The sequence below is a fragment of the Macaca mulatta genome, chromosome 6 (assembly GCF_049350105.2).
Source record: "Macaca mulatta isolate MMU2019108-1 chromosome 6, T2T-MMU8v2.0, whole genome shotgun sequence".
In the NCBI taxonomy this organism is placed as follows: domain Eukaryota; kingdom Metazoa; phylum Chordata; class Mammalia; order Primates; family Cercopithecidae; genus Macaca; species Macaca mulatta.
Window position 1 is genome coordinate 24,996,459 of NC_133411.1, and position 24,293 is coordinate 25,020,751.

Consider the following 24,293-nt stretch of genomic DNA (forward strand, 5'->3'; position numbering starts at 1 on the left):
GTGTCCTAAGCACTCTCCCAGCCACCCCATCTGGTGTCTCACTAGGTCACAAACTGCTCAAGTCCACTAACCTTAAGCTCAATATAGCATCAAGATTTGCCTAAGAATTGCACTGCTTGTGACCCAGACTACCTTTAAAGTTTATCTAGGACCTCAAACCACTTTGATTTTTAATTACAGTAGTGAAGATTGAAGATAGCTGAAACCCAAGTTCCAGCTGCTTGGATGAGTGCTTCCCCTCTGGCTAGGGTTGGTCCAAATGCTCCATCCATGGGCCGGTACTGGCTGGAGTTCAGGAGGTTTTTGTTTTCTGCTTTGACAAGCCAACAGTGAGTTCAGTGTAAAGTCCTCCAGCCACTCTGCTATCCCTCCCCCAAGTGCACAAATTCTCTCTCCATGCCAAGCAGTTGTTGGCGGGGGAGTGGAGATAAGTGGTGTTGAGGATTCAAGACTCCGTTTCTTCCCTCTTTAGGGCCTTTTTCAGAAATATGAAGTTAAAAACAGGTACTGTGATTGTTCACCTGATTTTTTTGCCTTATAAAGGTGCTTTTTATGTGCAGATAATTGTTAAAATGTGTTATTCCTGTGAGAGGGATGGTGGGTGGAATCTTCTCTTCCACCATCTTGCCCTTCTTTTGTAAATTTGATATAACTGGTTTTTTAGTAATTTGCCTTTGTTCTTTTATTAGATATTTAAATTGTAATATATAATTAGCTAATTACTATTACTGAATACATTTGTAAGAGGATGAAATTTAACACCAGCGCTTGATACTCTTTCATTTAATCCCAGTTATCTTAGTACTAACATAGATTTTAAAGTGTTTATTGTAAGAACTTGATTGCTGATATCTTAATATGCTAATGATTGATTAATATGGAGTTTGTTATTTGTACATTAAGAATAAAATTCTGTTGTTAAAGAGTAACCAAAAAACTCATTTTAATATTGTTTTGTAGAGCTACAATAGTTATCAACCATGTTTTGGGAGGTGACCGTCCCGTGTGCTGTTCGCTTGTCCAATTACCCAAATGTTAACCAGACATAGTCACTATTTTCAATTCTTTTTGGCTGGACTCACATGGGTAAAACATGCTACTTGAAAAAAGAGCCAAACTCAGAAATTCTACAGCTAAGTTTGCATGAAAAAAAGTTGTAAATAATCACAAAGTATTTTAAAAACAATACTTCTTGGTAATTCTGTTAGCTTTATACCTGTTTAATAACACAATGAAAAATATGTTTGTGTTATTTTCTTTTAATATCAAACTTTAAGGTCATATGATCTCCACTTTTCACTAGATAAGGGGAAAAGCCTACATACACAAAACAAATTCCATAAAATATTTTTTATAAATTACTGTGGAAAATGTAATATATTTGAGTATTTTGGTTCTGATTAGGTGTATATATTTAATGACAAATCTCAGATTAATATCTCTATTTCATTTATTCTTATTTTTCTCCTGTATTTGTCATAAAATTTTAAATATCTTTCTTGGGTTTACTAAATCAAGGAAGCCTCACTCACCTAACTTGCATAATCATGGTAAAGATAAGCACTGTTACCCTCGATATTACCAATTACCAAAGTATTACATTAAAAACATGCTTATTGGTTCCTAGAGTTATTCTTCAATTATTTTTCTGAAACTATTTCTCATTTTAAATTCTTTACTTTTGGAGTAACATTAGGCACAAAATGCTTACCAATAAATGGTAGATTCCTGAAAATGCCTTCATGGATGCAGAATAATTTCTTACATTTTAACATATATAAAGTGATTATTTTATAAACTTGATATTTGAATAATAAATGTACTGGATATAAAACATTTATACCTACTTTCATTGAATTTCAAAAAACAATGTTGGTACATTTGCAAGTTCTTTGTTTTTCTGTGGTTTTTGAAAAGTCTGATGACAGAAGCAATTTTGTCTTCATAAGTTTTTAAATCACTATGCCTGAGCCTTGAACATTTTTTCTTTATGTTAAAATCTAACAGTTGTACTAGAAAATACCTTGAAGTTGATTGTTCTGTTTAATTTTCCCAGGTGCCCAGTAGAACATTTTAATATATATACTCAGGTTTTTACTAATTTTTAAGTGTTTTTAGAGTATAGGTTTAAATATTAATTCTGTGTCATTGTTTTATTTTTCTTTTTTGGAAAATCCAACAATGCACATGCAATTATTTCTTTCTCTATTATCTACTTGCCTTACTTTTTTCTGAACCATTTGACTTCTTTATTTCTTTTGTTGAATTCATTTCTTTTCCCATTTTTTTCAATGTTCCTTATTAGAATTTTTTTGTCTATTTTCTCTTGAGTACCTGTATTCTTACACTTCTTCCCTCAGTTAATCAGTTTCCTTTTTCTTTCTTTATTTTTTATTTTTGAGATGGAGTTTCAGCTCTTGTTGCCCAGGCTGGAGTGGAATGGTGAGATCTTGGCTCACTGCAACCTACATCTCCTGTGTTCAAGTGATTCTCTTGCCCCAGCCTCCCAAGTATATGGGATTACAAGCACCTGTCACCATGCCTGGATAATTTTTTGTATTTTTAGTAGAGACGGAGTTTCACCCTGTTAGCCAGGCTGATATCGAACTCCTAACTGCAGGTGATCCACTCTTCCTGGCCTCCCAAAGTGCAAGGATTGTAGGCATGAGCAATGCACCCATCCAGTTACCTTTTTCTTTACATGTCATCTACTGTGTGGTCTTAATTTTATTATTATTATTATTATTTCTTTTTTAAGATAACTTGAAAATATTCAATTATTTGCTTGAGTATACTTAAACCCATTTGGAATGAGTACTTCAAGTGGCTTTATGTTTGTTTTTCTGGGAAAAATTTTACTCAATTGATATTTGTTCAATTTTGTTTTCTGATTTTTGTAACACTTCCATTAATGTTGTTGTTCATGTTTGTGTAATTGGGGTGCTTATCGTAAGAATTAAAGAAAGAGGAAAGAAACATGAAAGGTGGCTTGATGGGTAAGACAGGTTTATTTTAGAGAAAACAAACGTGAGAGGGGTATTTGTCGGTGTTAGGTTAGATGCACACTCTCTTACGGACTAAGAGTTTCTAAGGATTTAGGGTGGGAGAGTTTATTAAAGTCTTGGACTGCTTCTGTGTTCCTTTGTTGTGCTTATTTGGGAGGGAGAGTTGTGTGTTTGTTCCCATACATTTTTCTCCAGCTGCAGGCATACGCCCGACTCTGCTTTTAGCTTCCCTATTTTAGTGCACCTAAAGGGAAAGGTATGTGTTTATTAAGGTCCACTGTTTTACTGGGGCCCATTGTAGAAGGGTGAAGTTTTGCAGTTACCCAAGAGACTTTTTCCCCACCTTCTTCTGTGCTTGAACTGTTTTATCTTTGTTTTACTGTCTGTTTTTTCTGGCTGCTTGTAGTTAGAAGAGAAGTGATTTTCTTGAAATGCATGAGGCTAGAAAAGGCACTGGAACTTAAAGTGGCAGCTTTTGCTCGAGATGATAGTGCTCCTGCTCTGTCATTTATAGTGTCTTAATTTGAGTGTCCTCATCTATGAATATAGTAAAGTCAGATATTTAGTGTTTCTTTTGATTTTGTTTGCTTTCATATTAAAGAGAGGAGTTGTGTGCTTTCAGCTGTTTTAGGTCTCTTATAATGTGCAGGATGTAAAATTTTCACTGTTATGTCTCTCTCTTTGTATCATTTAATTGCCAATTAGTGTTTTCCCTTCCTACTTTAAATATTTCCCCTAGTGTGAGTTTTAATGACAGTTTTTTTCAAATTAATTACAGTATATATTTTTTGGTTCCTTCCATGGGGACATATTTTTTCTATGCACTGAACCACCAGATGTAATTAATATTTCAGACTACAACATTAATGTATTTAGTCCTTCTGGAAACAACATTAGATCACTCTTAGGATCCACTGTTCCGTCTCTTCCTGTTTCATTCAGTCTTTCTAGGTCTGTCATTGCTGGCTCCTTGCCCTTCCATGGGGTGGAGTTTGTGGAGGAATGTGAATCTATCTATGCTGTGATTTGGTGTTTTTTTCTGTTTTTACATATATATGTACATATATATATGTAAAAATAATATGTGTATGCAAAAAATACATATGTAATTATGTAACGTCAGGCATTCTCTGCCCTCAAGTTATGCTAAAAGATGGTTTTTAGGTGTTTTTTTTTTTTTTTTCAGTATTACTTTTAAAGGAAACATGACAAACAGAGACCTAAGCACTGCTTTTGTCTTCAACCATCAGCAGTCCTTTATTCTTGTTTAAAAACTATTTTAAATTTAGGACATAGTAATTCAAGTGTTGTTCATACTATTCAACTAATTCATACAAATTATCCATAGTAGATTTGTTTTACAAAATTTAATGTAAGTTTTTTGATGTATATTTTTATTTATTTATTTATTTATTAAATTTTTGCTGCTGTTGTTGTTTAGAGACAGAGTCTCACTCTAACACCCACACTGGAGTGCAGTGGTGCAACCTTGGCTCACTGTAACCTCCACCTCCCAGGTTTAAGCAATTCTCATTCCTCAGCATCCTCTGTAGCCGGGAAAACAGGTGACTGCCACTGCACCTAATATTTTCTTTCTTTTTTTCTTTTTTTTCAGTAGAGACAGGGTTTCACCATGTTGACCAGGCTGGTCTTGAACTCCTGACCACAAATGATCAAGTGATCTGCCCACCTCGGCTTCCCAAAGTGCTGGGTGTCACAGTGCCTGGCCTCTGATACATATTTATTTTAAATGTTTCTCAAATACTATTTTTTTCGGTTAGAAAGAAAAAAATATTTCGGAGAATTACCATACACTAAAACCTCTATATGTGTTGTCGTTTACTGCACAGAACAATCTGGCAGAGTATGTCTTATTATTCCGGATACGTACATCAAGAGACTGTAAATCAACAGCAGAATGGATTCAGCATTTGAACAAAAGTTTTATATTATTCAAATTACCGTGCATGTTTTTATTCCATCAAAGTTTTAATCCAATTTCAAGTTCTACTTAATATTATACTGTTTATGAAATTGTTATTCAAATAATAGAGTCATTTAACCACAGATCACCAGAATCAATGAGTGCAAATGCATACAAGGAAAAGAATTGGGTCATATATTTGAAAAATGATTTGCTAATCTTTAAAGGAAGAATAACAACAACAAAAAAACTAAGATAATCATTTGTGGGATTCAATAAATCAATGAAATACTATTTCCAATTTTTATCAAAAGAGATATTATTACTATTAAAGAGTATGTATCTTACTCTACTATCATTATTTAATAGGTATATTGCTTTAGATTTAATGTAGTCTAATCATTAATCATGCTTCTGTGATCAAAGCAATATCATAGTATTATAAATATTTTGTAAGACTCACAAGCACTTTCAGAGAAAAAAATATATTTATATTTATATTAAAATCAATTATATATCTATTAATATCCTTTAGGGTCAACAAAGTGTCTGTGACACAGCAACATCCACATTTAATAGTAATTTAATTTTTTTCTTTAAAATACTTTTTCTTCTTATTTTTAATCATTATTTGTGTATATGTAGACATTTTATAGCTTCTCTACTATATCAAATATGAATAAACAACAGTACCACTATGAAAAGATATTTTAAGTTGAATTTTTAACTTAAACTTCAATAAATATATTTACTAGTAAAATAAGTTTCAAATCAATTTTGTCAAATTAATTTTAAATACATTATCTCTGAATTGAAAAAATGATTTAATCAGAAGCCTAAATATATAGCCCATTTTATTTAAAATATTTCTAATCATACTATATGAATTAAGAGAAAATAATCTTTATTATACTGCTGACTGGGTAAAGAGTAGTGAAAACTTGTAAGTAGAAAAGAAAGGAATGCCATATGAAGGTCATATACTAAAACTGATTCTATAAAATGGATTTGATTTATGTTCGCATGCTGACCATTCCCAATATAATTACACACTACCGCCTTGACCATCACAAAGGCCAAATAAATTGACTAGATCAGCAAAGGGTTGAACTTGAGGTAATCGAAGTACAGATATTGGCTTTTTGGAACAAAGCAGACTTAGAGGCAGTGGAGTGTGGATAATATCCACTTTGCTTATACAGTTTTCCTCAAGGTCTTGGCCTACATAAAAGGAAGTGGATGTGTCCTAGTGGGATTGTGCATTCACAAAGATATTTATTTAAATTTCATGTTCAATGTACTATGTAAAATTTAATGTAGACAGCTTAAAAACATGCTTAAAAGTAACACTTACTGATTAAAAAAATACTTGATTGCGTCTAAACACAGGTATTTCAAACAGTATAAGTAACTTATCACTTTGAGACATATTTGTGAAATGAATGAAAGTAAATTTCCAGAGCTTCCAGTTTACAGTCTCTGTGCTTTTTTATTTTTAATCTCTTCTTCCCATTCTCTCCTTTCCCATTCAAGTGAGAAAACCAGCACTAAAAAAAATAAAATTAAATAAAATAAAAGCTGGCAGCACCTTTGCACAAAATGTGACTTTCTTGTTGTGAATACATCACCCTATTAGGTGATACTAAATTGAAATCTCCAGAAAAAAGTTTTACCCTGAATTATACAAAATCAAACGTATAATTATATTTAGATCAAATGCACTTCAGAATGTGGAAAGAAAAATTAGGAAAGTTGTATGAAGAAAGAAGGATAACAGGTATCATTTGCCTATCATGTGTTTGGCAGAGAGTTAGCAGTTTAAATACATGAATTTGTTGAATCAACTATGGCTTTTATTATTCCTCTTCACCATTTAAGTAATGGAGTCTCAGTGAAGCTTAGAATAGTGTTTAAAGCCGCAGAGTTGTTTGACATACTCTTTAGAATAGCTCTATAAAAGGTGCACTGAGTTAAATACCGGGCTTCTGCCCAGGATGACAGGAGGCTAATGAACGTAGGGAAACAGTTCCTCAACTGTGTGCTAAAGCAACACAGAGCACTACACGTAACTCACAGGGACTCTGTAGAATATTTTACATTTTTGATGGAAACAAAAGGACATTCAACATCTGTCAGGCAGCACACAAAATACTAGTATGAGTTCACAGTTATAATATTTGATTATCCTACATTCTTTTGTTGATGCCGTATTTGTGAGGTTGAGTTTTTGTAGTTGCGGTAATAAAAGTCAAGTACTGCATGAAAATCAGTGTAAAATTATAAATCAGGATAGTGAGAGTCAGTAGAATTTCAAGTCATTGTGTCCTGACGGGGGCACGCATCCCATAAGTAAATGTGGTTATTAAAGATAAAACATACAATTATGGTTTTTTTTTTAACTTATATGTTTGTTCTTTCGAATGACTCTTAAATTGTTAAGACATAAATACTCGTTAAGGATTTTGGACTTACTATGTAGTTAAAAATAGAAACTCATAGATATTTACAAAGCAGCAATACAGTCAGAGCTTCGTGAACCAAAAACATTTTCAAATCTCTGGCATGGGGTTTATACCAGTGTCCTCAGGTTGTAATCTCGGTGTAATCGACCTGAAACAAGTTAGGGAAACTCAGTTTTCTTACTTGAAAAATGTGAGCAAAACTTTAAGTATCTCAGGAGTTATTTTATTCTTTCATAATTAAGTGCTTTAATGTAAATAAAGCATGTAAAATAGAATAAGGTACATGCTAATACTAGCTAAATAGGTCTTTTCTAGAAGCATAAAAACACACTGCATGAACCATGTTTTGGAACCTAAGGAACTGACAATTTTTAAATAATGAATTGATAACTGCTCTAGTAGCTATATGTCAGAATGTATATGTTTCATTATAGTGTTATAGTGTTATAAAGCTACATGAAAACACAGAGTAAAATGTGCACGGTTTATATTTAAGGTAAGTAATACTTGTTTATTTTGTTTAAGAAAATCTCTGTTCATCAACCACACATGTAATTGAAAACACTGATTAATAAAACTGTATGAAATTATTTAGACTATTAGCATGTAAATTTTAATCTACATTCTCATAAAATCTACACAAATAACAGCTAATCTAAACAGTTTGGTATTTTATGGATGCAAAGATAGACGTTGGCATACTTTTTCAAATTGTAAAAGAATGATCAATATCAAACTGGGTATACTGTTTACCACTTGTTGAAGAAAGAAAGGACTATGTTTATGGATTTCACAAAGGCCATCTAGGGTATAGATGACATGTCTGACAATGGATTGAGCACACTGATGTTCTTTTTATTAATTTCCTAAACGTGTACTTATGTATCTTATGTTTTATTAATTTTCAAAAATACTTTAAAAAGAGACATCATTATAAAACATAGCCCTTGCTTTTGAAATGCAGAGAAGCTTAGCAATATACCCACATTTTACATTTATATTTACATTACATTTCTTTCTGATATCTCAGCACCACTGGAACATAGGAATTTAAGGTGCAGAAAACTGTGAAAGAAATTGCATCTCCTGCTGAAGTCTTACCTAGCATGAACATTAACTTTTTCTGTTAATAAGCATGAGAACATTTGTCTTTAAAAAATTACACTGACTAAATTACCATCATATTAAAATATGAAACAGTTTTAATTATGCTATTATACTTTAAAATTATCTCATACAGTGAGATTCCTAAGAAAGCAAAAACAAGGTGGTAACATTTTGGATGAAACGATTATTCCTATCCTAGTGACCCTCACCAATTTTCCCACTGTGAAATTGCACGGCAGAGTGTCTGAATAATACCGCTAATCCATTTGAAATATTAAACCTAATAAGATTTTCTTTAAAGTATGAAAGTCAAGCTTTGGGGCATGAAATAAACTACAAACATGGAAAATGGCAGAGTCTTTCTGATTAGTCTGACAGGGCGTCAGTCCTGACAGATACTTATTCTTGGCACCATCATTCTGAAATAAATTTGTCAGAAAATAAGCCTACTTGTCAAATTTCATAATGCTGGCAAGCTTATTTCTACTGTTTCAACAATCATTTGTGATTAAAAGCTAAGTTGAGAAAAAAGGTTGATAGAATGTGTTAGTTCTAACATTAAGTCACTGAAAAATTGTATGTATGTATATACATGTTATTTATGAAACTTATTGATATATCAGTACCAACTTACCTTTCTATCTTCTCTATTAAGCCGTTGTGCATCACTAAGTTATTTTTAATATTTTTATTTTATAAAATAAACACAATCCATTATTAATTTTTATTAGATAATTGGATTATTCTCCTCTTATTTTGATTTATTTATTTATTTTTGAGACAGATTCTTGCTCTGTCATATAGGCTGGAGTGCAGTGGTGCAAGCTTGGCTCACTGCAATCCCTGCCTCCCAGGTTCAAGCGATTCTCCTGCCTCAGCCTCCTGAGTAGCGTGGACTACGAGCGCATACCACCACATCCAGCTAATTTTTGTATGTTTAGTATGAGGTTTCACCATCCTGGCCAGGCTGGTCTCGAACTCCTGACCTCAGGTGGTCTGCCCCCGTTGGCCTCCCAAAATGCTGGGATTACAGGTGTGAGCCACTGTGCCCAGCCTCTCCTCTTATCTTTAAATCATATGTGTATTTCTTTACTTTTCTTCTCTTGGTCCAATGTACCATCTTGAATATCCTTGGAGTCTATTATTTGTAGAATTTTTAAATGAAGCCTTTACCCAAGTAACTTCTAGTTTAAAATATAATTGACACAAAAAGGGACATCATGCTGAGAAAAAAACTCATCTTCAAAGACATGTATTACTCAATTCATATAGCACTCCCTAAATTTGGAAAAAATAATAGAGCTATAAAATAGATTTAGTGGGTGTCAGAAGAGAGGGACAGGAAGGATGGCTGTTATTACAAAGGGGTAGCATAAAGAAGATCTTTGTGGTGATGAGATAGTTCTATATGCTGATTGCTGTGTTGGTAAAATGAACTTATACATGTGATAGGTGACATGGAACATAAACATTTTAAACTAATGTCACTTTTCTGGTTTGATATTGTTTTATCTGTATGTGAATCGTAACTAATTGGGAAAACTACACACAGCATGAATAAAACTTCTTTGCATGATCTTTACAATCTCCTGTACACCTAGAATTATTTCAAAATTAAATGGATAAAAGTGATAAAAGACTACTTTTTAAAATAATTCTAATATAGAACAATCTTAGTGCTTAATTTGAACAACAGTTAAATAGGGTTTGAGAGAATTTTTGTTTTTGAAAGTTAACAGGTGATGCAGCTATGAACATTGAGAATAAAGCCCCATCTTACCAAAACTAATTAATTTAGTAAATTCAATAAGTGCAAGTAGTAATTTAAGTGAGAAAATATAGCTTGACATTAATTTAAAAATATATTTATTAAAGACTTGTGCATGTATTCAAGCTTACACTGTTCCATAGATTTTAACATAGTTATGCTTCTTGCCCTGAGAAACATAGAATTCTGTGAAAAAATTTGAAATGTACATATATAAAATGAATAGTAGAAAAATGAAATGTGTATATCTGGTTTCCCAAGACTTGTTGATAGTAAAGCCCTGAAAACTAGACATTGGTAGAAAGATAAGGAAAGGAGACAATGATGGCAATGAATCTTAAAGCCTAACAGGAGGGAAAACAATTATCTAGCAGTAGTATTTGAAAAATTCTGAAAGTTTCTTAGAAAAAAATATTAGCATTATTTTGGCAATATTCTATGTTACATAATTGACAAAACACTCAAACCTACATATCCAGAAAAGAGTTGGATGTATGTATATATTGGGAGTCTCAGATTGTAAAGTGTTATAAAAAATAAGTTATAATGTATGGACATTAAAACTGTTTTCCCTAGAAATGATCCAAACTACCAGTGATGATATTTAGAACATTAGAAGCTTCCTTAGCCAAGTGGATTGTTCTTAGAACTTCAAGTTGCTGGTAAAAAATCAATGATGTCACCAAGACAGCTCATAGAAAAAAAACACTACATGAATAATTAGAAAGTGAGCTGAAAAATAAGACAAATATTTTAGTTTGTTGTTTTTTATTATTTTGCTATGACAGAATTATCACAGACTGGGTCATTTATAATGAACATAATTTTTTTTTTCTCACAGTTTTTGAGGCTGGGAAATCAACATCATGGTGCTGGCATCTGGAGAGGACCTTCTTGCTACATCAGCACATGACAAAAGGCAGAAGGCAAAGAGGTGAAAAGAGGCCAAACTTGCCTTTTCATAAGGGCACCAATTCCGCCCAAATAGGGACAAAGTCCCCAAATCACTATAACCACCCGAAGTTCTCACTTTCTAATACCACCACAATGGCAAGCAAATTTCAGCATGAATTTTGGAGAGGTCATTTGCACCATAGCACCAAGGAACTTGGAAACAATATGCCTTTCAATAAATGAATGGATAAACAAACTGTAGAACATTCAGACAATGGAATATTATACAGAGCTAAAAGGAAATGAGCTGTCAAGTCATGCGGAAACATAATGGGACCTAAACTATAGTTTGTTAAGTAAAAGGAGTCAATCTTAGGAAACTATAGTCTACCATATAATTCCAGCTATGTGACCTTCTAGAAAAGAAAGAAGTATAGAGATGGTTAAAAAGTCAGTCATTACCAGGGATTAAGGGCTTGAAAGGGGAAGGAGGGATGAATAGATCAAGGACATAGGCTTCTTAGGACAGGGAATTTACTCTGTATACTATAAAGGTAGATACATGTCTCTGTACATTTTCCAAACACATGGAATGTACAACACAAAGAAGAAACAATTGATGACCCAATTAACTGATGACACATTGTTCTTAAGTAAACAATGTGTCAATATTGGTTCATGAATTGCAGCAAATATACCACACTCACCTTTGAAATTAATATTATATTGGTGCAAAAGTAATTGAGTTTTGGGTCATTACTTAAAAAAAAGTCAAAAATTGTAATTACTTTTGTACCAACCTAATGATAGAGGAAATTGTGTGTGGATGAGAGGTTGTATATTAGAACTGTCTATGTATCACTCAATTTTTCTGTAAACCAAAAACTGATCTAAAAATTTAATTAATTAAACTAGTCTAAGGAATAAGGGAGTTTAGATAAGTGGAGTAGTCTTTTTTTTTTTTTCTTTATTTAACAAATGTTTATGAAACGATGTCTATGGATCAGGCACTGGTGCTGATTATTGAAGAAAATAATGAAAACTGTAAGCTTCACAAAGCTTACAGTTAATTGCTTCCACTAAGTCCAGTGTGGCATTTAAAAATGAGACAATGGAATTAGCACTATATACATTTTTTGGTTTTGCTATATGTACTTAACACACCATGTAGTGCCTTCTCCAGCACTCACTTAAATTTGTAATTACTTATTATCTAAATTCCTTATTTGAATATAATCACTAATGTCAGAAACATTATTTCACCACTGTGTAGCTACCAGCTAGCCTAATACCAATACCACAGCTGACACATGCACAAATACGTGTGCATGAATATACATAAAGTCTAAAATTATGTATATATCTATAAAGCATTGTTAAAGCACATTCTAAAGAATAACAAAAATAAAAATGAATTCGAACAGTGAGAATTCTGGAAGTAGATATTGTGTAAAAACATTTACTTGAAAGTGAAGCAAAATATAACCGTTCAGTAGTGATGTGAAGAAGTCATAGTGTTCAGAAAAAGGTAGTTTAGACATTTTTAAGAAAATGAAAACTCATGAGTATTTTTCTAGGTGGATGTTACAAGGAACTCTAGTGGGTGAAGAACAAACAGTTCAGGGACTAAATCTAATTTCAAGAGAGTGCATGTTTTATGTTATCTGGTCCAAACTTTACCGTATTTTTAAAAATTCTTAAAATACTATTTTTATTTAAATTGCTTCAATGTATTTCAATGACAATTTATTTAAAAAAGCAAAAAACGGGCCAGGCGTGATGGCTCACTCCTGTAATCCCAGCATTTTGGGAGGCCAAGGTGGGCAGATCACGAGGTCAGGAGTTCGAGACCAACCTAACCAACATGGTGAAACCCCATTTCTAGTAAAAATACAAAAGCTAGCTGGGCGTGCTGGTGGGCACCGGCAATCCCAGCTACTAAGGAGGTTGAGGCAGGAGAATCACTTGAACCCGGGAGGCGGAGGTTGCAGTAAGCCGAGATGGTGCCACTGCACTCCAGCCTGGGTGACTGAGTGAGACTCTGTCTCAAAAAAAAAAAAAAAAAAAGCAAATAACCACATTATTTATTTTATTTAGAATGTTAATGGGGACAACAAATGAACAAAGATTTCTAACTGCTGTTTTAAAATGTGTTTTGATTTTGTTACTATAGTTGGCACTCTATAATGAGTGAAATATCCAACAGTTTATTTCAAATAAAAGTCACACTACAGAAGATGAATTAAAATTAAACTTGTTTTACATGAAAATGTTGAATGGTATATTTCTAGTCTTTCTATTTGTTATATCCAACTGATGTAAAATATGTTTTGCTAATGAACTGTTATTTATTTACAGAAACATGGCAATCATCTGTAAAGATAATTTACTTTCTTTTTATTAAGTATTGTGGATTACATGTTCTTGATTATCAAGTATTGCAGTTATTTGAAATTTTTCATATATGTAGACTAATATCTATAAGATCAATATTGAACAATCAGCTTATTTTACTGATTCAAAATATGCCTCTGCAGACATCAAAGCTTTAGAATCATTATCATGTTCATCAACTATAATAAGCAGTAAAAAGGTCATTAATAATTGTGACTAAAAGTATATAATTTTGACGAAATAATTTGAAATATGTGCAAATATATTTAATATATTTATTTGATGTTTTATTTATTTAATTAAAATACATATATATATATATATATATGAGCTATTTTTCACCAGATTTACTGCACATACATGTATACATGTCCAGAGGATGGAAAAGTTTTTTGGCATTAATTTAATATATGGTGTGATTGATGGCTTCTAACAAAAATGATTTCATGTGGAAGATAATTGAGTACATTTTTATATTAGTTATTGTATATTTTTAGTGACCCAACAATGAGACTTTTGATGAGGTGAAATAGGGATATAATCTTTGGGGTCCTTAATGAATGTAATTTAAAAAACATTCTGACTTCTGAGAAGTCAGGTGTCTAGCAGTAAAGAGCTCAATCAACAAATGTTTTACCAGTTCAAAAAATAAAAATAAAACCTCCAGCAAACGACTTACTAACTAAAACAAAACGTGGAAAGAGAATATTATGACAGTGATTTAGATTAAAGTGCGACTTTTGGCTAAATAAATAGTAACACTCTTAAGGCACTTCAAAATGGGCACGAAAACAATATTGGAGAAAACAAATAAAGAGGAGTTTAGGAAATTCTGAGCCATTTCAAGAATAGCCAAATATTTTGAGAGTAACGAGGAGAGGGGAGTAGATGTGAAAACTGAGAATAAAATCCTAAACCCCTCACCAACTGAGCAATTTTCTCTTGGCCAACAGGGCTCCAGAGAAACCTTAAAAACTGAGTTTCTGGCCATGATAGGGAAGCTGGACAAGCCTCATGACTCATTATGTCCCCTCCCTTTGGGAGTTGAAGGAACAGCAACTCATCAGATTTAATTAGAAACAAACAAACAAACGCATATATACACATGTATATATGTGTGTATATATATATAATGAGTGTATATATATATATAATGTGTGTATGTGTGTGTGTGTACATATATATATATAAAATCAGATTAACAAAGCAGAGTCTTTGTGGAAATAAGATATTAAATTATAAAGAAAGACCTAAGGCCATGCAAGGCGAGGCCATCAATCTTGCTACACAGCATCCTTCTCTTAACATAAAACATTTGTTTCTACTGACTTCAAGTTTAGACAGAGACTCCTTCGACTAACTGCAAATAAAGAATGGTCAAGTCCCCCTGTGACTTGTAAGAGCCCACTTCATGATATCCTGCTTTGTGGGGGCAAACCAGTGTTTATGTTTCATATATTGGTTTATGCTTTTGCCTGTAACTTCTTCCTCCCTGAAATGTATAAAACTAAACTGTGATCTGACTGCCTCCGCTGCCCTTTCTCAGTACTCCTTGAGACTAGTTCCCCAGGCTACAGCCACTCATATTGGCCCAGAAAAAAGCTCTTTCAAAAACACTGTGCAGAGTTAGGTTTTTCCACTTGCAAATAGCAATAGCATCGTAATCAGGGAATAAACATCAATGGTAGAAGCTCATATGTAATCTCATAATATTCTTCAGATAACTACTAGGGCTTACCATTTCTAGAACTTCATAGTCTTTTGGGAGACTTTCTGCATTTAAGGACATGCTCATGGGACAAAGGCAGACATGTCTAATTAGAGATAACCCCAGAAGGGCAGTCTATCTTCTCACGCTCAGGCCTAACATATGTGGTTAAAAATATTGAAAAAATAAACTGATTTTCATGCTAAAGACAAATATGACTCATATAAGATGGGAAGTTTCAAGGAAATCTCTTGCCCATTTTGTCAGAGAAAAGAGAAATTTGGTCATAGCTGCTCACGTTCAGCCCTAGAACGGTGACTAGAAAAAGTCAAGACGGGAAGTAGAAAAATTTGAAGAAACTTAGAGAACATGACATAAAAAGTTGTAATGGAAAAACAACACCAAAATAATTATAACCCATGGGAATACAAACAAATCTATAACTCATATACAACAATATAAAGTGATATAAGAATAAATTTACTGATGTGAAAACTCAATATATAACCTTTGACAATGTAAAATGTTGAAATAAAACACAAGATTTCAAAGATATCAAATAAAACAGTAAGGATAAAATAGCTTGAATGTAAGCTAAAATAATACTCAATTATAAATTGAATACATTGGCCTAAAAATAAATACACATTGTGAAAACAATCTTGAGGTTATCATCAATAATGTTAAAATAATTAAAGAGGATAGTAAAGATAATTAAAGAGGATAATAAAGATAGGCTACACAGAAAATAAAATATACATATAACTGTGGTACTGCAAATAAAACAGAAAAAGACATAACATAATAGTGAAGTTTTCCGACTAATATTATCAGTTGACTTGATCCCCAATTCCTGTCTTTCTAATGAAATGATTTGCAATCCTGGAAAAACTATGAAAACAAGTGAAGTTTTATTTAGTATTATGACGATGTTTTTTTTGTTTTTTTTTTTTTTTTTTTTTTTTTTGAGATAGAATTTCACTTTATCGCCCAGGCTGGAGTGCAGTGATGTGATCTCTGCTCCCTGCAACCTACGTCTCCCGGGTTCAAGTGATTCTCCTGTCTCAGCCTCCTGAGTAGCTGGGATTACAGGCGTACTCCACCATCCCCAACTAATTTTTGTATTTTTAGTAGAGATGGGGTTTCACCACGTTGGCCAGGCTGTTCTTAAACAACTGACATCAAGTGATACTCCTGCCTCGGCCTCCCAGAGTGCTGGGATTGCAGGCGTGAGCTACCGTGCCTGTCCACAAATCAAGTTTTATATACATATTTTGGTTTGGAAAGAAGAAGGGAAAATTTTACATTGCATACACATTAGAGAAAACTCAAGTATCATGTAACAAAATTAATTAAAGCTAAGAGCCTGTCCTAATGGTTTTATGCAATTGGTATGAGCCTAAGAAGCTGAAGAACAGAAACTTAAAGACTGAAAGGAAAACAGTGATAGGTCCTCTGATCTTAACTATCTAGAAAGTCAGAAACGTATTCATACTTTCAGAAAAGAAATACTTTTTTCTCACCCCTCCTAGGTTCTGTGATTGAGGACCTGTGAATTAAACTGGCAAAAGATAGATTAGAAAACCAAACACATGTAATCATATTTGAATGAAAATTCACAGAAAAATGTGTGACTCATAGGAATAGTTTAATTTGTGGTTTATGTACCATCTTAATAGGGCAAGAGGCAGGAGAGAATGGCACTTAAGAGAAAACAAATGACTATTTGGGAAGATAAGTGAGCCCTTAGGTGAACAGAGGGGAGATAAGATAGTCTGTGGCAACGTAGGTTTCAAGTGGTGTAGAAACTTCTCATCTCCAGTAACAGTCAATTTTGCGTGGTTGCTCTTGGGAGGAAATTTATCACAATTGTGTTCTTTTCATTCTTCTGGAAGGCTCTGCTTTTGGGCAGATGGAAGATTTCAGGAATTCAAATGCCTTCTACTTGAAATCATTCTTTATTTTTTATTTTGGCCACAGTAGTGTGTTCTGGACGCCTTCAATATGTAACTGGGTCCACCGATGTGCTGTTCTGTCGATACAAAACTTAACAGGAAAATATCCAGTCAAAGGCCTGTGTAGCAGGAGGAAAGGACCCCAGCAGTTTAACATTATCTTATAAGATTTTTGGCATTATAACGTAATTCCAAAATGCTTGTAGTGGTGCCAAATCACACTACTTAGTGAGGCCGGAATGGACTAGGAAAGGAACACAGAAATCATTACTGAATGTCAAAATAATAAAAAAAAGTGCGTGCGTGCATGAGCTATGTATGTGTATACATATATACAGTTTTATATATTTATATGAATATAGTAGATTCTACCTGGAGTAACCAGAAAACTACAACACCCAGTGACTCTAGACCATGAGATTTGCATTGCTACAATAACAAAATAATTATTACTAAGAAATAATTTACTATGATATTAAAGCACAAAAGTATTTGTCTACATTGAGAATCAAAGATGGAATAAACTATTACATTTACTCTCCAAATCTGTTAATTTTAAAAATTATTTTTAAATACTTAAATACAAAATAAATGAAGAATGTATTATATATGGCAAGATATATACTTTATGGCAAGGACCAGGTTGTCTCTGAGGGAAAAAAGTGCACTTTCTAGCATTAAAAATATACCACTATTTAAAAAAAAAATTTCCATGTAGAAATGTACAGTAGACAAGAGAGTGCAAAAGAGATATATAATTGAATCACTCCTAATGCAAGATAGAGAAATAACAAGATAGGAAATAAGAAAGAGAAGTTCAAAGAGAATTTTGTGAATAAAAAGAATTATACATCATACCATGGATCTAAAAGGACTCCTTAAAGGGTATAATTTAGAGGCAATAGGATAGAGGTAACAATTGAGAATTTTATATTATCATTTTTCTCAAATTTCTAGAAATCAAGAGAATGAGTGACAGATGTGGAGAACTGGGTTCCTGCACCATCAAGGATTTTAGGATGGGTGTGCAGTTCTCAAAGATGCTGAATTCCTCACCTCCAGTTATGAATGACATCTTCTCTTTTCCCCAGTATGATAGATAATATTATACACCGGTATGTGTCATCTACGTGAAAAATTTGGGAAACCTTCTACTAGGCCATAGGTACTGACACACAGAACCTAAACACCTGCTGTAGCTACCCAATTTCTAGTCACTAGTGATGATGCACCAATGAACCAAATGAACCAAATACCTTCCCACGCATGTGGAGCTTTAATTTTATTTGTGTGGAGAAAGGAAATGAAGCAAATAACCAATAAACATGTAAAAATTCAGATGACCCTAAACGATACAAAGAAAAAAAAAGATGACACATAAAGAATGCATTTTCCTGTTGGGGCTACAGCAGTATCTCCCAGCCGCATGCTCTTCTAGAACCTTGACACTGTCTCCTCAAGAAGAAAATTCGAATCCCTCTGTGTTGAGTTTGAGCTGGCCAGATTACTTATATCCAAGAAGATGTGATGATGTTTGATACCTAGTCAGCATGGACTGCTGTAAGAAAAGACCACAGACTGGGGGCTTGAGCAACACGAAGATATTAGTCACAGATCTGGAGGCTGGGAAGTCCAAGTTTAAGATGCCAGCAGATCCAGTGTCTGGTGAGGCTCTACTTCCTTGTTGGCAATTGTCCATCTTTTCATTGTATCCTCACGTGACTGACAGCAGGGTGAGAAAGCTCTCTGTAGCCTTGTTTTATAAGAGCACTAATCCCATTCTGGTGGGCTCCACCCTGATGACTGAAAAACCTCCCAAAGGCCACTCCTCCTAAAATAATCAGACTGGGGATAGGATTTCAATGCTTGAAAATTTGGAGTGAGGACACAAGCATTCAATCCATAATGTGTGACTTCTAGTCTGAGTCAGTAGAAGATGTGCAGCTTCTTCCTGGCTCTTTTAGAACACTGGTTCTCAGGTTACTCCCTCTTGGAACACTGCCTCTCAGAACCTGCTACAATACGTGGGAGCTCAAGACACAAGGAAAATCCACACTCCTTCCAAGACTGTTCAACAGTCTCAGCTGAATGTAGCTTTGGGTCATCCAGTACAAATGCCAGATGTGAAGTGAAGGCTCTGGGAATTAAAGCTCAAGCCTTTCAAACCAGCCTAGCTGAGGCGCCAGACAGTGTGAAATCACGAGAATCTCTTTCTAATGTGCCCGGTTCTAACTCCTGAACCACAGAGAAAAAAAGGCTGATTATTTTGACTACATAACTAAAAAACACATACAATTTAAGTGAGACTAAAAGCAACAAAAAATAAAAAAAAAGTACTTGAAAAATATATAAAATGCAAATAATCTGCTTTATTATGTCTTGTTATATAAGATTTTCCAAAATTTAATAAAGAAAAATGAAAGCAACATCAAAATGTACATAAGGAACAATTTACAGATGATGAACTCACCTACACAATACCTATACGAACATATCAAATTGTATTTAAGTATGGAATTTTCCTCAAGATAAAGTTTAATTATAAAAAACAAAATCAAATACAAATGACAGAACAATTCACACTTAAGAGGGAGTCTTCAACTGCATCTCTAAAATTAATTTTTTCACATTATTACTAGTAAACAAGAGAACTTGTTTACAGAGTAACAATTTAGAGTTTCGTATGTATTGGGGCTGGCTCCATTACTCTATTTTTTGTTGTTGTTTTGATACACTTAATATTTAATTAAAAGAAATCGTGTTGTTCTGTCCCATGCCATTGAACTTTAATTGGCGATCCTTACAGTCAGTGAAAGTAGAAAGAATGTATTGTACTAGCAGTAAAACACAAGTTTCCTTCTCCAGCAATATTCAATACCAAGTAACAATGAAGTGGCACCCAAAATTTTCTTAGGAAAAAATGTAGCTTAAATGTATGCTACCATAGCACATTGAAAAAAAGAAAACATAAAATAACAAAGAACACTCTGGAACATGAAAAAAAGATGAAAGATTTCAAAATCACACCACCTATGAGTCAGATATGATTTGAATAGGTGTACCCTCTAAATCTCATGTTGAAATGTGGTCTCCAGTGTTGGAGGTGGGGCCTGGTGGGAGGCCCTGTCAGCATTCATATGTTTACTGCAGCACTGTTTACAGCAACAGGTATGGAATTAACCTAAGTGGTTATCAACTGGTAACTGGATTAAAAAACATTTTAAAAATGTTGTAAGTGTTATATATGTGTGTGTGTGTGTATATATGTACATACACAGTATATATACATTATGTGTATATATACTATATAGTATATATGCATAGTAATATATATACATAGTATATATACATATATACATATATAAAGGCACATACTATATAGTATACATATATAGTATATACTATGTATATATACCATGTTTATATGTATATATATAGTGTATATATACTGTGTATGTACATACATGTGTATATATGTGTGTATATATGTATATATGTGTGTATATATACAGAGTATATATACTGCATATATATTTATATATAGACACACACACACATATATATGTGTATATACATACACACAATGGACTACAACTCAGCTATGAAAAAGAATATAATGGTGTCTTTTGCAGCAGCATGGATGGACCTGGAGGCCATTATCTTAAGTAAAATAACTCAGAAAACTAAAATCAAATACTACATTTTCTCACCTATAAATGGGAGCTAAATAGTATATACACGTGGACATAGAGTGTAGAATAATAGACACTGGAATCTTGGAAGTGGGGAGAGTGGAAGGAGACTGAGGGATGAGAAATGTCTGAATGTGTACAATGTACACTATGTGTGTGACAGCAACACTGAAAGTCCAGGCTTCAACACTACACAATGTATCCATGTCAGAAAACTGCACTTACACCTGTAAATCTACAAAAATTAAAAATTTAAATAAATTTAATATTTTAAAAACAGCATGGGATATTCTTTAGAATAGACTTTATGGTAAGCCATAAAACAAACCTCAATAATTTTTAAAGGGTACAAATACCTCATGCTTTCATAAAAATAGTAATAATAATAACCTATCACAATAGTTAATTAGATTTTAAATTATAAAATGTATTGTTATGTATAGCCAATGCAGGTTTTCCTAAATTTTAATCTATTAATCAAACTTTAATCTATTTAATCAAATTCCACTTCTAGAGATGGAGATCAGGAAGCTCATGTCATCTTATAAAAATACTTAGCACAAGTGAAAACTGTAAGAAAAACCTTTATTAACTTGAAACGGGGAATGAAGAAAACTACAGTGGAAACTGCAGATCATTAAATTGATTGTTGCTTAGTATAATAGCCCAGAGTTCTTTAACCTGCTTTTCCCCAGTGAATATAGGGACACTTTATAAGAAATCAACTAATGTCTAGCATGTGTGATCATTTTTTTTCCTTTTGTAAGATGAAACCGTGCTACAAAACTTTAGAGCATATATCTGAGTTATATTCACTTCTTCATATCAATAAAATCATTACCCATGAAATAAACCATTTTGGTGAGTGATAGAAACTGTTGGAGACCACCTTGCTCTATTAGGATTTCTAAATTCACTTTTTGCATGCGTATGAATCATGGCTAATGTAGAGGGTGAAGAGTCTGGGGAGAAAAATGTTAAAATCAGGAAATATGAAGTTTTGGTTGCCAAGGTTTGTGGGGAATAAGTAGTTGGGATTTAGGGGTAGGTTATTTCACAAAACATTGATTGTGAACAAAACCCATGAAAAGAAGAATATTGTACTTGACTGAACATTGAGAAGGTAATTTTTAGAGAAAGAGAATAAGAATATCACTAGGGATCTTGTATGCTTTCAAATCTGTAGTGAGTATGTGGTATATACATAGTTTAAAGAGAGGCTTTTGTAAAAAAAAAAAAAAAAAATTAAAGTCTAACCCTTTCTATTCTTTTCCAGGAATACAACTGGTAGGCTCTTTCCACAAAGATCAAGAGTGCAAAGAAGCAGGAGGCTCAAATTGTCCACAGTCAGGCATAATGAAGTTGTGTAGAAAAACCAAAATTCAACACTTATTTGAACACTGGACTTAAATGATTTAAAAAGTTCAAGGTTGACTTCACTGCCAATAGTAAGGTTTGATGTGTGTTCTTCTATGTGTAGCCTATTCTCTTCCCTTCATACATTTGAATAAAAGCAACCTTCTCCTTCTGTCTTCAAAGACCTCCCCTGACCCATTTCCTGTGAATTCATTTTCAGTCGTCTTTTAAAACTTAGCTCAAGGCTCGCTATCCTATTTACAACAATTTTCTTAGAAATCAGGGCACATCAATTCTTCATGTAAATTTTGGTATTCACAGTAGTATACTGTTACTGCAATAGAAATCCGCCTGAAATATAGATTAAACGTTTCCATAGATAAGAAATTAGTCAAGAGATTCTGAATGCAATCTTTCATGGCTGTCAATAGTTTCAAATGCATGTAGTTAATTACCAAATTAATTTTAGTAGCTTCCAGGATTCCCAGATGACAGCTATGTCCTTGTGTGTGTGAAAGTAAGCTACCTGTGCTGGCCTAAGAACTTTATGTGCGGGGAAAGAGATGATATGACAGCAGAAGTTGAGGCAACCACCAAGATGATTATTTACCTTTACCTTGAAAAGGAAATCTTAACTAAAAAATATGAGTAGAACAACACTTTCTCATCTAACTTGTATTATAACAAGAATTCAAGAAATATAAAAAATTTTTTGCTTATCAGTCACTGAGCACTATGGAAGAGCAACACAGCATGTGCTTCTATCAGTTTGAAGAGCCTAGCATGTGACATGCATGCAGGAGCCTGTGAAAATATCTGGTGGCAGTTCAATGACGGCTTCACAGCAAGTGAAATATTTCCAAATACATGAAGGTTGAGAAGGCTTCAGGAAGCATGATTTTTCAATTTCAAATGAACAGACTATGTGTGAATTGTAGCTGGTGAAACAAAATAAAAATATCTTTTCACAGACAAGTGACAATGTTTCAAATCACAGATTTGCAGGATGAATGAATATAATCCTGAGTTTTACAAAAAGAAAAAAAAATGGAAAGAATGACATATAAGGCAAGTTTTGTATGAAAGTATACTTAAATAACTAACATCAGGGTAAATATTAAGGAAACTAACATTGTGACATTGTGTGTGTGCGTATGTGTGTGTGTGTGTGTGTGTGTGTGTGTGTGTTTGATGAGTATCTGATGTATTAGGATTTTGAAAAAAATAGGACTAATTGTATATATGTGAAATAGTGTCTATGTGTATATATACAACCAAACATCCTCTATAAAAAGCGTACATATAAAGTACAAAACAAAATATAGATGATTATGTGTATACATATACGCACACACACATACACAGAGAGAGAGTGAACAAAAATAATAAAACAAATAGGGTGAAATGTCAGCAATCAATAAACCTGGGTAAAAAAATACAGTATGTATGTGACTTCCCTGTGAGTATAACAAATAAATTATAGTAATCATGACAAATAAAGGTATCTACATAGCAATAATAGCAATAATAAAGGATAAAAATAAGGATAACTATAGAAATAATTAGAGATCCATCTCAGAGGAAGAAGGAAATCCTCACCTAAGAAACTGATTTGTAAGTTTAGGCTTAAATTAGAAAGTGGCCAGAAGTAAAATATATATGTATACTTTATATTTATATATTTGTATATTGATATATATAGTTTTATATACTTATAATTTTATATATGCATACATACATATATTTAAGTATATACATAAAAGTAAAAAACATATGCAAAATCCTGAAGGTGAGAAATAAAAGTAATTTGAGGAAACCAAGATGGTTACAAGTGCTAAAGTTGAGATTAGAGGGTGACCAGGCAAGAAAGGCAATCCGCAGAAGTCTCACATAGGTCCATTCTCCATCACTTGAAGAAATCAGACTTTATTTGCTGGGGTTAAAGTGCTCTTGAAGTTTTCAACAAAGGAATTACTTGGAATTTATTTTAGTTCAATATTTGGAGATAATTAAAAGTTGGCAAGTCTA

The 24,293-nt window shown here is 33.1% G+C and overlaps 1 long non-coding RNA gene across 1 annotated transcript; it reads left to right on the forward strand.

The window, feature by feature from the left end:
* The first annotated feature begins 409 nt into the window (after positions 1-409).
* On the forward strand, positions 410-23,123 carry LOC144341224 (uncharacterized). Its single transcript, XR_013418099.1, has 3 exons — positions 410-504; positions 18,175-18,332; positions 22,186-23,123. It is a non-coding gene; the product is annotated as an uncharacterized LOC144341224 (long non-coding RNA).
* The last annotated feature ends 1,170 nt before the right edge of the window (positions 23,124-24,293 follow it).